At 40.8% G+C, this 10967-nt stretch overlaps 1 protein-coding gene across 1 annotated transcript in view; it reads left to right on the top strand.

Annotated features, from left to right (window-relative positions):
• Cdkal1 (CDK5 regulatory subunit associated protein 1 like 1) overlaps positions 1–10967 on the top strand; it is a 528588-nt gene that overhangs the window by 351379 nt on the left and 166242 nt on the right. The window lies entirely within an intron of this gene.

A 10967-nucleotide genomic window follows, 5' to 3' on the forward strand; every position in this document is an offset into this window, starting at 1 on the left:
TATGAGACAAGTTCTAATGTAGTGTAAAAGTAGCCTTGAACTTCTGAACCTCCTACCTGCATCTTAAAACCTTTGAGATTTCAGCCCTCATCATCATCCAGGCAACGATCCTGTTTATTAGTCTAAACCTTGTAGCCCTAGAAACATTTCTTATTCTCTCTCTCTTTCCTCTAGAATAGCAGTTCTCACCCTCTGGGTCACGACCATCAGAAAACACATATTCCTGATGGGCTTAGGATCTGAGACACTGCTCAGTAGCAAAATTATATTTATGAAGTAGCAATAAAAATGACTTTATAGTTGGGGTCACCACAACGTGAGGAACTGAATTAAAGGGTTGCAGCATTAGGAAGGTTGAGAACCCTTGCTTTTGAATAGAAAAATAAAGAAAAAACCCTAAGGGGTACATGGCTTGGGGCAGTGTAATTAACATGATCATGAGCATATGACATTAGAAGGTGCTTTAGATGTCCCCATGTGTGTTCAACTGAAGGCCCGATGAATTAATTCAGACATTCATATATTCTTGTATTCTCTCCTGCCTTCCTAGGCACTTCACACCCTGGTTTCTCCTTTCCTCTTTCCTTCCCGCTCTCCTTTTAACTAGGGAAGTCTATTGATTTTCTTTTTTTTTTTTTTTCTCTCTGTATGTGTGTGCTCATACATGTGTATGAGTGGAAACATGTTTGGCATCTGTATGCACATATGGATGTGCATATGCATGCCTCTGGAAGCCGGAAGTCTCCCTTGGGTGTCCTTCCTCAGGTGCTGTCCACTTGCCTTCCCCTTCTCCATCATGTTGTGATGTAGCCAGTAGTCCCTTGCTGGGATGCCAGTGTCATGCTGTTTCCAGCCACCAAAGCCATGAGCCAAGTAAACCTCAACTTAATATGTCAACTTCTAGTATTTTGTTGCAGCAACAGGAAAAGAACTCATTTAACAAGATAGATTTGTTCAGAAATGTCTGCACCTGTGGTCCCTGAGCAGATGAATGTTTTTGGAATGGACTCAGTAAGTTGTAGGAAAGCTACTAAGCTATGGAATGGTGGTGACGCAGGGAACATTGCCTTCTCTCTGGTGGCACTCTGGGAATACTAATCTGTAGATTGTGTCTACTGTTATCTGGCCCTCCTGTTAGTATAGAAATAAACAAAAATAAAACAATGTTCTAGAGGTTCATGCCGAGTTCCAGAGTGAATTTTAAGCATAATTTGCTAGGAGTGAATTATCTTCAGGACACTCATGGCTTGGCTGTTGTCCAGAGCCTTAAGAAGTGTAATCAGTTTCAGTTAATTCCAAACAATAGATTGTGGCAGGAACCTGGCTAAGCTGCAGGTGACTGCTCCCACACTGTTGATTTAAGTTGTCAAAGGAGTTTGACGTATACTCAGACCTGATACCAGTTTGGGTCAGCTGGCTGAACTGTAACCCATTGCCAGTAAACCCTGCCACTCTGTGTGTGAGCACAGAAGGTGTGGCCCCTATCCAGCTCAACCACTGTCTCACTAAACACATTGCTGCCTCACTCCAGGGCCCTTCATGACTTGCTGGGGCAGACAGAGTTCAGCCTCTGCAGAGCCCTAAGGCCCATGTTGGTCATCTAGCCTCTCATCCCTGCGGGGACTGCTTATGGACTGTGGCTTGGTGTCAAATCTATTCATTTCTAGCTTGTTTTGGTGGTGGTTAATAAGAAATACTTGACTGGTTGGTTTCATGGACCATGTCTATATGTTTAGCTCCTGATAGTGTCCTTAGGAAGCTCTGTCCGGTATGGTTTAGGCTTAAGAAAGGCAGGGTTACATCACATCATCATTAATCATCTTTGGTTACATTCTGATTAGATCATTCAGTATAAATACTGACTGGAAGAGTGAGCTAAGGTTGAAAGCACGAGGATAAATACAAGGAAAACAGCAGCTTGTTTTTAAGGAAGTTTTCTTTTTAAAAGTCTGGAGATAAATTATGATTTAATTTATTTCTGCCATTGGCCTTTGAACATTAGTAATAGCAAATATTATCAATTGTACATGCACACACTGATGGAAACTTGTTAGGTTTCTGGAAGTGATGTCTATGGTTTACTCTTAGGTGATATGAAGTCTTTGTAAAGTACATTTGCTCAGTTCATCAGACAAAAGGATGTCCTTCCTGGGGAGGACAAGTCACAAGGGGAAAGTGATACAGGATGATTCTTAACTTACCCTCTCCAGAACTTCACAGCAGTGTTTTGATAGGAATAGACCTTGTGTTTTTTCTATAAATTAATGTATGTTGGAAAGCCAGAATGTCAAAGTCCTGAAGCACATAAATCAATGATTCTCTTTTTTTCCATATTCCTATCAAATTCAACCCTTCTTGTCTCATAAACTTTAGTCTCTAAAGCTTCTGGCTAATTGGCTCCTTATTTGTATATACCTCTATTTTCTGGTAACCAAAATTTTGTCCTCCAAATAGTATTTGCCCAAAATATTCTTGATCTGTGTTTACTTTGTAGTTAGGTTTTCATTTATGCTACAGTGGTGTGTAGATTTTCAGACAAGAGTAGAAACCGTACCCAGGGTGCCACTTGGTGTTTCATGTAGCATTGATCACACCTGCTTAACTTCTGTATGGCATACATGGGAGCACAGCCACTCTTGTCTCATCACTTTTCACAGTCACCATTCTTGTGAGGTGTGTGATTTGTCACATCGGGAGATGTTTGTATAGAGTCCTCACACACGGGAGCCATCAGCGCTGAAAGAAAGGTCTAAGAATATTAATATATGACTTCTCTTTCTTACTGATTGCTAAATGAAGGTGATAAAGGTAATAAAATAACAAGTTTGGTAGTTATATTTTAACTAAGGAAAGAAATAAATTTTCCTATATTTGTATTGCTAGCGTATACTTCACAGTTACGTGATGTAGAATAACTTTGGAAAGAAGTCAGTAAAACATCCAAACATTTGAAGCAATTTTCTTCTCTGGGATAGACTCTAAAACAGCCTGAGAGGTGGCATTAGACTGTGTAGCTCTGACAGACTCATTTAGTAATTGAGGCAGTTTCCAGAAAATTGTGAGCTATTGGATTATATCTTCAATATTTAGTTAGGTAGGTAGTTTCTGAGTTCTGAGTGTGGGAAAGGTGTTAATTATGAGAACATTTATGACTCAGGGGCATCTGTGTCACCAGAAGTGACCTTTCCTCTTTAGACTGCTGCCTTATGGCTCAGTGGGGCTTTTTCATACAGTGTTTACAAGTTATGTAACATTGTATCAGTTCAGTCCTTTGCTTAGTCATTCCTCATGAGGAAACACTTGGATTCTTTCCAGTTTGCTAGCAGCCTGTAAGGGTTCTTCATGAGTTCTTTTTGTTTTGTTTTTTTTTTTTTCTTTTTCTCCTTTTGAGGTGGAAGCCATAGCCACAGGTTATAGTTTATAATTAAATAGAAGTGGTATGTATGCTATTATTATAGCTAATATATAAATGTTTGATAATATTAAACAATGATTGGGTACATTTGTATTTTGCTGTTTTGTGGGTTCACTGTACATCGCTATATGGTTAAAATACAGCAATCTTAGCCCATGTGGGGTTAATTCCTTTGAAGTAGGCTGTGACAGCTTTCCAGTTAAAGGTAAGAAATAAGCCTGTTAAATTTGATCTGAGATAAACTAATTTCTCTAGCTTCAATATGAGCCTCACCTTTTGAGTGACAGGACTTGAACAAACTCAGAGGTCCCCTTCATTCTAACACGCTGCCCTTAATGACTTGGACGCTGCTGTTCTGTTTCCCATGATTGTGTGGGTTATTGTTATATCTTTGCTTTTATGGTATAGTTGTGGTCTTATCACAGTTTATTCCATGCTGAGTCACAGACAGGAGAGCAGCAGTCCATGTTTTTATTATTCCTGTGAGAAAAGGCAGACTTTCATGATGCATTTTCCAGGAATTCATTGTGGAGAAAAACTGAGACAGCCGGTGTATAAAACCAGACACATACGCAGTCTTAACGAAGATGTTATCAGAGAAAATTGTTTCCTTTCCAGACACTCCAGGTTGTTAGGGTGTCTTTATCTGTTATTGGACATGACCTCATGAATTATGTTGTCCATTTACGATAGCTACTAATACCGGTGGTGCTCAGAACCTTCTTGGCATGCATCAGCTCTCTCCTGTTCTTTCCTGTTCATCCCTTTCCTGACCTCTCACTCTCTGGTCTTCCAGCTTCCATGCTGTCTGGGCCACTTACTTACTAGGATACTCAGTGGTGCCTCCTACAACATGTGTGTTTCTTGTCCTCCAATAGCCCTGGGCCACATGCATTTCCTCTATGGCCAAAACTTGCTGAAGAAGTTGAACACTTTGATCCTCCTCAAACTGTCTTCATTGTTCCTAAGTCTCTTTCCTTTTGACGATATTCCTACATGTTGACATTAGCCATATCAACTCTTCACCATGCAGTTTATGTATAATTCTGCAAGTACCAAAGCAAAATCCTTAACAACAAGATGGGACTTCCCAGAAAGGGCCTCTTTGTCCACCTCCTCCCATGGCTCTCACTTAAACATTGGCCTTTCACTGTCCTTCCCACTCCAAGGGTTGGGGTAAAAATCAAACATTAGCCTTTCACTGTCCTTCCCACCCCAAGTGTTGGGGCACAATCAAGTAGATCTTGATGGGCACCTGGGGAGAGGAACGATAATGACTGATCTGGAGGCTCTCATGTTCTTGTTCATAAAAGTAGCATCTATGAGGGAGGACCTGTGCGGAGCTGCTGAGGGTTTTGGCCTACGAGTCTGATATAGGACCTGCTACATACTCACAGGGTATTAAGCAGAAATGGAGAGGGAGAAATAAGGCTAGGTCCAGGAATGCAACAGGCCAGAGCAGGAGCTAGGAAGCTGAAGGAAGCTGTGATGCAATAGGGTCAGTGGACAGAATACAGTCACCGTGGTGAAAGAAGCATCTTTTGTAGACTGTCGAAACAACCTCCTGTTGGTCCTCTTTTCTAACTCTTACTCACCCTCTTCAACCTCAGCAGTAACAATCCATACCATGTCAGAGTCCATTCTGTGCCAGGCCAGGTTTTAGAACTGAGTAGGCATTATCTCTTTTGATCTTCCCAAATTCAAGAGGCATTTATTAGTCGGCTTCCGTTGTCATAACAGAGTACCACACACTGAGTGGCTTAAACCACAAAAATTTGTTTTCTTAAAGTTCTAATGGCGGAAAGTAGAACAAGGTGTCAGTAGATTCTGTCTCTGGTGAGGGCTCTTGCCCTAACTTGCACATGGCTGCCTTCTCTCCACATCTTCTATGTGTATGAGACTAGAGGGAGAGCTTGCTGACTGCCTCACTCTGAGGTCAGCAGCCCTTCAGGGCTTTATTTACCACATGTATTCTAGTTAAGGTCAAGGCACAACCTATAATGTCAGGAGATGGGGATCCATTTCATTGTATAACAGCTGGTTAGGGTTATCCTCCATATGTACATTAACAACAGAAATGTAAAGAGCTCAGAATCCCAAATCGAGTTAACAGGATCTCCTGTGGCCCAGGTGCTCAGCTGGATGCTGCTCTTCTGCTTGTTCTTATAACCATCATCCAACTAATATCATGAGTTCTTTTTCTTGAAGTATTAATCACTATCCAAATTAGAGAGAGTGGGAAGGAAAGGAGATGGGGGCATTCTATGGCGTTTCCCTCTTGAAGGGCTTGGCCTTCATGTTGGGGAGAGTAAGATACTTGTTCCTTTCCCCAAAGTCATGTGAAAGTAGCAGAGTTTTCTATCATTTACCTTCTTTTGATTTTTTTTTAAATTCATCTGTTCTTTTGTTTCATGATGAAATTTATTTTCAGTAACATTATTTTCTTTTTAAGAAAAAATAATTTATTGTTTTCATTAATGTTTTGGTCAGCAAACAAAGACTAGGAAGACATCCTAGGAGAAGGAAGGAGATGGAGCAAGAGTCAGGAGATGGCAGTTAATGTGCGTGTTAGGAAGGAAGGGGCTGGTTTGAGGATTGGAAGGGGACCTCCAAGAAAAGAGGGGAGGGAGGGAAAGAGGGAGGGAGGAGGGAGGGAGAGAGGGCAGCAAAAAATAGTAAAGTATAGAGCTGTGTAAGTGTAAAAATGTCACAAACAATCTATCCTTATTTTATACAAGAGTCTTATTTTCATTGGAAAAAGGAAAGAGTGTTTTTGTTGTTGTTGTTGCTGCTGCTGTTGTTGTTTTTAAGAGGTACTTTTGTAAGTAAGCCTCTAACCCAGCTTGGTAGTACTTGTGTGCACTTGGGAGACAGTGAGGCAATTTCAGGGCCAACCTCATTTACATAGCAAGTGTGAGGTCAACCTTAGCTACATAAGCTCCTGCCACAAAAACAAACAATGTGTAGTTGCTCTCTTTTTTCTTTTTTTTCCAACAAAGTAAGTCTTCCAGTCTGTCCGTCTCTGGGGAAGCTTCCTGGAATACTGATTTATTCACCCTTGTGACCCATTTTCTGTCCATTGAACCTGACAAGGCTGCCCCATTTCACTCTGAGAATTTGTTTGCCCTTGCTATATATAACAAATGACCTCAAATTTAGTGGCTTGGACTGATATAAATATATTTTCTAAATTTCTATAGGTAGAAATTTGTCATAGTTACTTCTTGTCCTAGTTACAGTTACTATTGCTGTGATGAAACAGCATAGCCAAAAGCAAGTTGGTTAGGAAAAGGTTATTTAGCTTATTTTTAGACGTAGTAGACCATCACTGAAGGACGTCAGGGCAAGAACTCAAACAGGGCAGGAACCTGGAGGCAGGAGCTGATACAGAGGCCAAGGAGGAGTGCTGCTTACTGGCTTGCTCCTCATGTTTTGCTCAGCTTGCTTTCTTATAGAAACTAGGACCACCAGCCTAGGGTAGTACTACCTACAATGGACTGGGTCTTCCCACATCAGTCACCACCGAAAATGACCTACAGGCTTGCCTACAGCCCAGTGTTACAGAGACATTTTCTCAATTGAGGTTCCCCTCTCTGATGACTGTAGTTTGTGTGGAGTTGACATAAAACTAGACAGAACATTCTTCTTTTCAGCTTTTCATGAGTGTAAGATCAATATGGTCAGGGCTGAGTTCTCAGCAGGACCTTAGGATCCCCTTGCACAACGTCTGAGGATGGATATAGTTCAGTGTCTTGTGGTTTCTTGATTGTTCCTGCTGGCTTATTGGCTAGGACCAATCTCAGATCCTAAAGGTTACTCACAGCTCCTCACCACTGCCCCACAGAGACTTTACAATATGAATATTTGTTGTCTTTCAGGCCAGCCTTGGCATGTTCTTGGACTCCCTTCTGCTAGCAATCATTGGAAATATGCTGCTTTTACCAACAGACTCACACTATTGTTCCAGGCCCATGAGAATATTAGTTTTCATCGTGATGCTCACAGATCTGGGTTCTTAATTACATCTGTAGGATCCCTCATCATCATCACCTAGATTTGTATTTAGTTGACTGGGGGAAACTGTCTTTTCAATAGGGATTGGTTTGGGAACTACCTTTGAGTTCTGTCTGGAGTGCTCTGTCTTGGACTACAAGGGCTTGACTAACCTCAAATATAAGGTAGAAATAGCATCTTAAAGACTAGAAGTCAAGACTGGTGGTAAGTGGAACTGGATGAAGTTGGGGTTTTCCTAGATGTAATTGATTTTTGTGTCTGTTCTTTAGTTTAGACATCAACAACGTATTCGGCTTCTTTGCTTTTTGTGTTTATAGCAATCCAATGTCTTGTAGTGTATTGTTTACATGAGTTTGAACATTATTCAGGAAATTCTTGGCTGCTATCAAAAGTCTTAGGTGGAGTCTTTGTTTCAAAGGTTAAGTATGGTAGGCTGTAGTAGTCACTTTCTGTATTTATAAGCTGCCTTTCTTAAAAGAAGATCTCTGTATAGACAATGCCTTTTGAATTTGGCTAGAGGAGAAAAAGCCATAGCTCAAATGAGGGCTCACACACCTCTACTAGATAGTGGTCAGCAGACACATTTGCTTGTGACTTTTAAACTAGTCAGTCTTAGAAGAAAATACAGCTGAGAGTTTGTGAAAGAGCAGGGAGAGTAACTAATGGTTAGCAAAGGAGTACACTGCTGATGCTCTTTTCCCACAGGACGGTGGCTCAGAGTGTGGTAATAGCATGATCGAACTGTTACACAGGTCATAATAGACTTGAAATATTTTCATACATACAATAACACCTCCTCCTTGCCTTTTGTCTTGTTTTAGTTTGTTACTGCTAGTTTGCAGTGTTGGGGATTGAACCCGTAATTCACATATCAGAGCTCTACCTCTGAGCTAATTCCTGATCCTTTTATCTCTTCACTGGAGCTTGACTAGGTTTAAGAATAAAACACTAGACTTAAAGTTGACCCAGGAAATTTCTGTGTGGGTGACCAGAAATCACTCATGTTATTGGGGAAAAGATAAAGGAGAAAAGAAAAGGCTGAGAGGTGGGAGAGACATCAAAGGCATCTGCTGAGACATGCAAGGTTTAAGAAGAAAACGCCCGGAACAGTTTACCTTTCAGCGAGGGACTGAACTAAGGAAAGACTGTTGCAAGAAGAACCTAGTGCCCAAAATACCTGCTGAATCTGCCTTACTCCCTCCCCCTGCCAACCAAGTTTACCTGTGGACTGTGGGACCTGTAAAGGCAGGTTTCCTAGCTGTAGAACCCAAGCATGGGCATGTGCTTGTCAAGCAAATAGAAATAGACAGTCAGTCATATCAAATGCAATATATATGTCAAGTAGAGCTAGAACAGAAAATAACATTTAAGGAGTTGCCTGCTCTGAGGTCAGAATTTCATCAGCACTTTGGGGCAGGAGCCACAATGCAGAGGATTTACCAATGAGTGAGTGGTGGGGAGTAAAAGCAGGGTGTAGTCTGTTCATGCAGACGTCTGGAAGGTGAGTGCTTGGAACCGGTTAGGGAAATGGGATGAAGGAGTTAGGCAACATGTGCGGAGTTGATTTGTTTCTTAATTGCAAGAGAAGAGAGCCAAGGATTGCAAGGAAGACTCGAGGAGTGTTTCATTGCAAAAGTGCTTACAGCAAAGGAGAAAGCCTAGGTTGGAGAGCAGAGCCTGAGGATGCTGCAGAGAGGAGCAAGGCAAGAAAAATGTCCACCATGGGACTGGGGCCCACCTACGCAAAACAATAAAAGGTAGAAAATGTATTTCAGAGCATCTGGGAGGGAAAATGCACAAAATTAAGCCAAAGATTTGTGCCTGACGATAAACTGGTGGCATGGCCAGACAGTTCTCTCTTTCTGGTTAGGAAGCCGATGGTGCATCTGGTAAATGCTCTCTGGCTGGCGTCCTTTTATTGGCCCAAGCTTCTCCTTATCTCAGAGTCTTTGTTGTTCTGTCATGAGAGAGTCTGGTATCTTTTAACTTCAGTACTAATAAAAGATTTGCATAAAATAAAAATCAGTATTCAGAATTATATTTGTTTAGGTTCAAGTCGGTGTCCAGCTGAAGCAGCTCATCGCTGAGCTAACTAGAAAGGTTATATTTTGTAGAGACACATGCAGCTTGATATCAAGAGTAGTCCTACCTAATGAAGCTAGCCAAGTCACCTAGAAAAACACCTGTTTTGTTATCAGGCCAACACAAACTGCCTACAAGTTTAGTACATGAAACACTCATTCATATGAACATACAGTTGGTTTGGGACAGCTGTTCATTCATCCAAGAAAAAAAGGGAAAACGTAATCTCAAAAAAATATTGTTGCTGCTGTTATTAAAAAAAAAAAAACCAATCTTGGTTCAAGTTGATAAACCCAAAGGAATCAAATATGAGCAGTTCACGTATGACATTTTCACTATCTAGAAAAAAGGCCATGGGGGTACAAAAAATTCATTTTAGGATGCTTATTTGTGAATTGTAAACTCAATTACTTTTTAAATCTTTTAATCTGTAAATTTTACAGTGTGGCAGATTGTCCACACATCACATACAAAGAGATGATGCCTAGTGGGGGTTATTCTGATGCAATAGAACAAAACTGAAATGGCAGGTTAGGAACCTTTCCCATTGAAATGCTCATTCTGTGAGTCTTTAGGTGTGTTAATATTTGTAATTGAAGTTCACTATAGATTTTATTTTAGCATTACTCCTTTTATCAGCAGCCATATCAAGCAATACATGAGAATGTATTATTGGCTATTGCATAATTTCTCAGCTGAGCAGTTGATACAAATCTATAACTGTAGTACTTGGGTAGTAGGGACAGAGGATTGAGAATTCAAGGCCAGTACCAACTGTATGGTTAACTCAATATCATCTTGTGTTACATAGCCAGATCCTACCATTAAAGATTTTATTTTTAATACTAAATTAAATCTTTTTAAATTTTTATTTATTTTTATTTTATGTGCATTGGTGTTTTGCCTGCATGTATGTCTGTGAGTTACAGAGGGTGTGAGTTGCCATGTAGATGCTAGGAATCGAACCTGGGTCCTCTGGAAGGGCAGGTAGTGCTCGTCACTGCTGTGCCATCTCTCCAGCTCCCTAAGTTAAATCTTTAGCTTCTCAATTACCAGTAAATTCTGCATCCCATGACTGGAGTCTAGGACCAGTTATAGTCCATTCAGACACATTCTCATGTAGGGAATTCTCAAAACAGGAAAATTCATATTTTCTTTATATAATTGTTCAAAATAGAACACAGACAATTGCTGAAACAAGGCCTAGTACCTTCTCTGTCCCCTTAGTGTTTTGTTTTGGGATAAGGTCTTGTTAGTTGCTCAAACAGGTTTTCAACCCACAATCTTCCTATGTCTGCCTCCTAGAGTTAAAGACAAGCATGCACCGCCATGCCTACTTCCAATATATAAGTCTTGTTTGGAGCCTTACTCATATTTGAGCAGGAGACTGTGCTCCTGAGTGAGAACTCCTGAGGGAGGACTGTTTCATACTCATGCACTGTGCTTCTGAGGGAGG

Source organism: Grammomys surdaster, unplaced genomic scaffold (genome assembly GCF_004785775.1).
Source record: "Grammomys surdaster isolate TR1022 unplaced genomic scaffold, NIH_TR_1.0 258, whole genome shotgun sequence".
Taxonomy (NCBI): Eukaryota; Metazoa; Chordata; class Mammalia; order Rodentia; family Muridae; genus Grammomys; species Grammomys surdaster.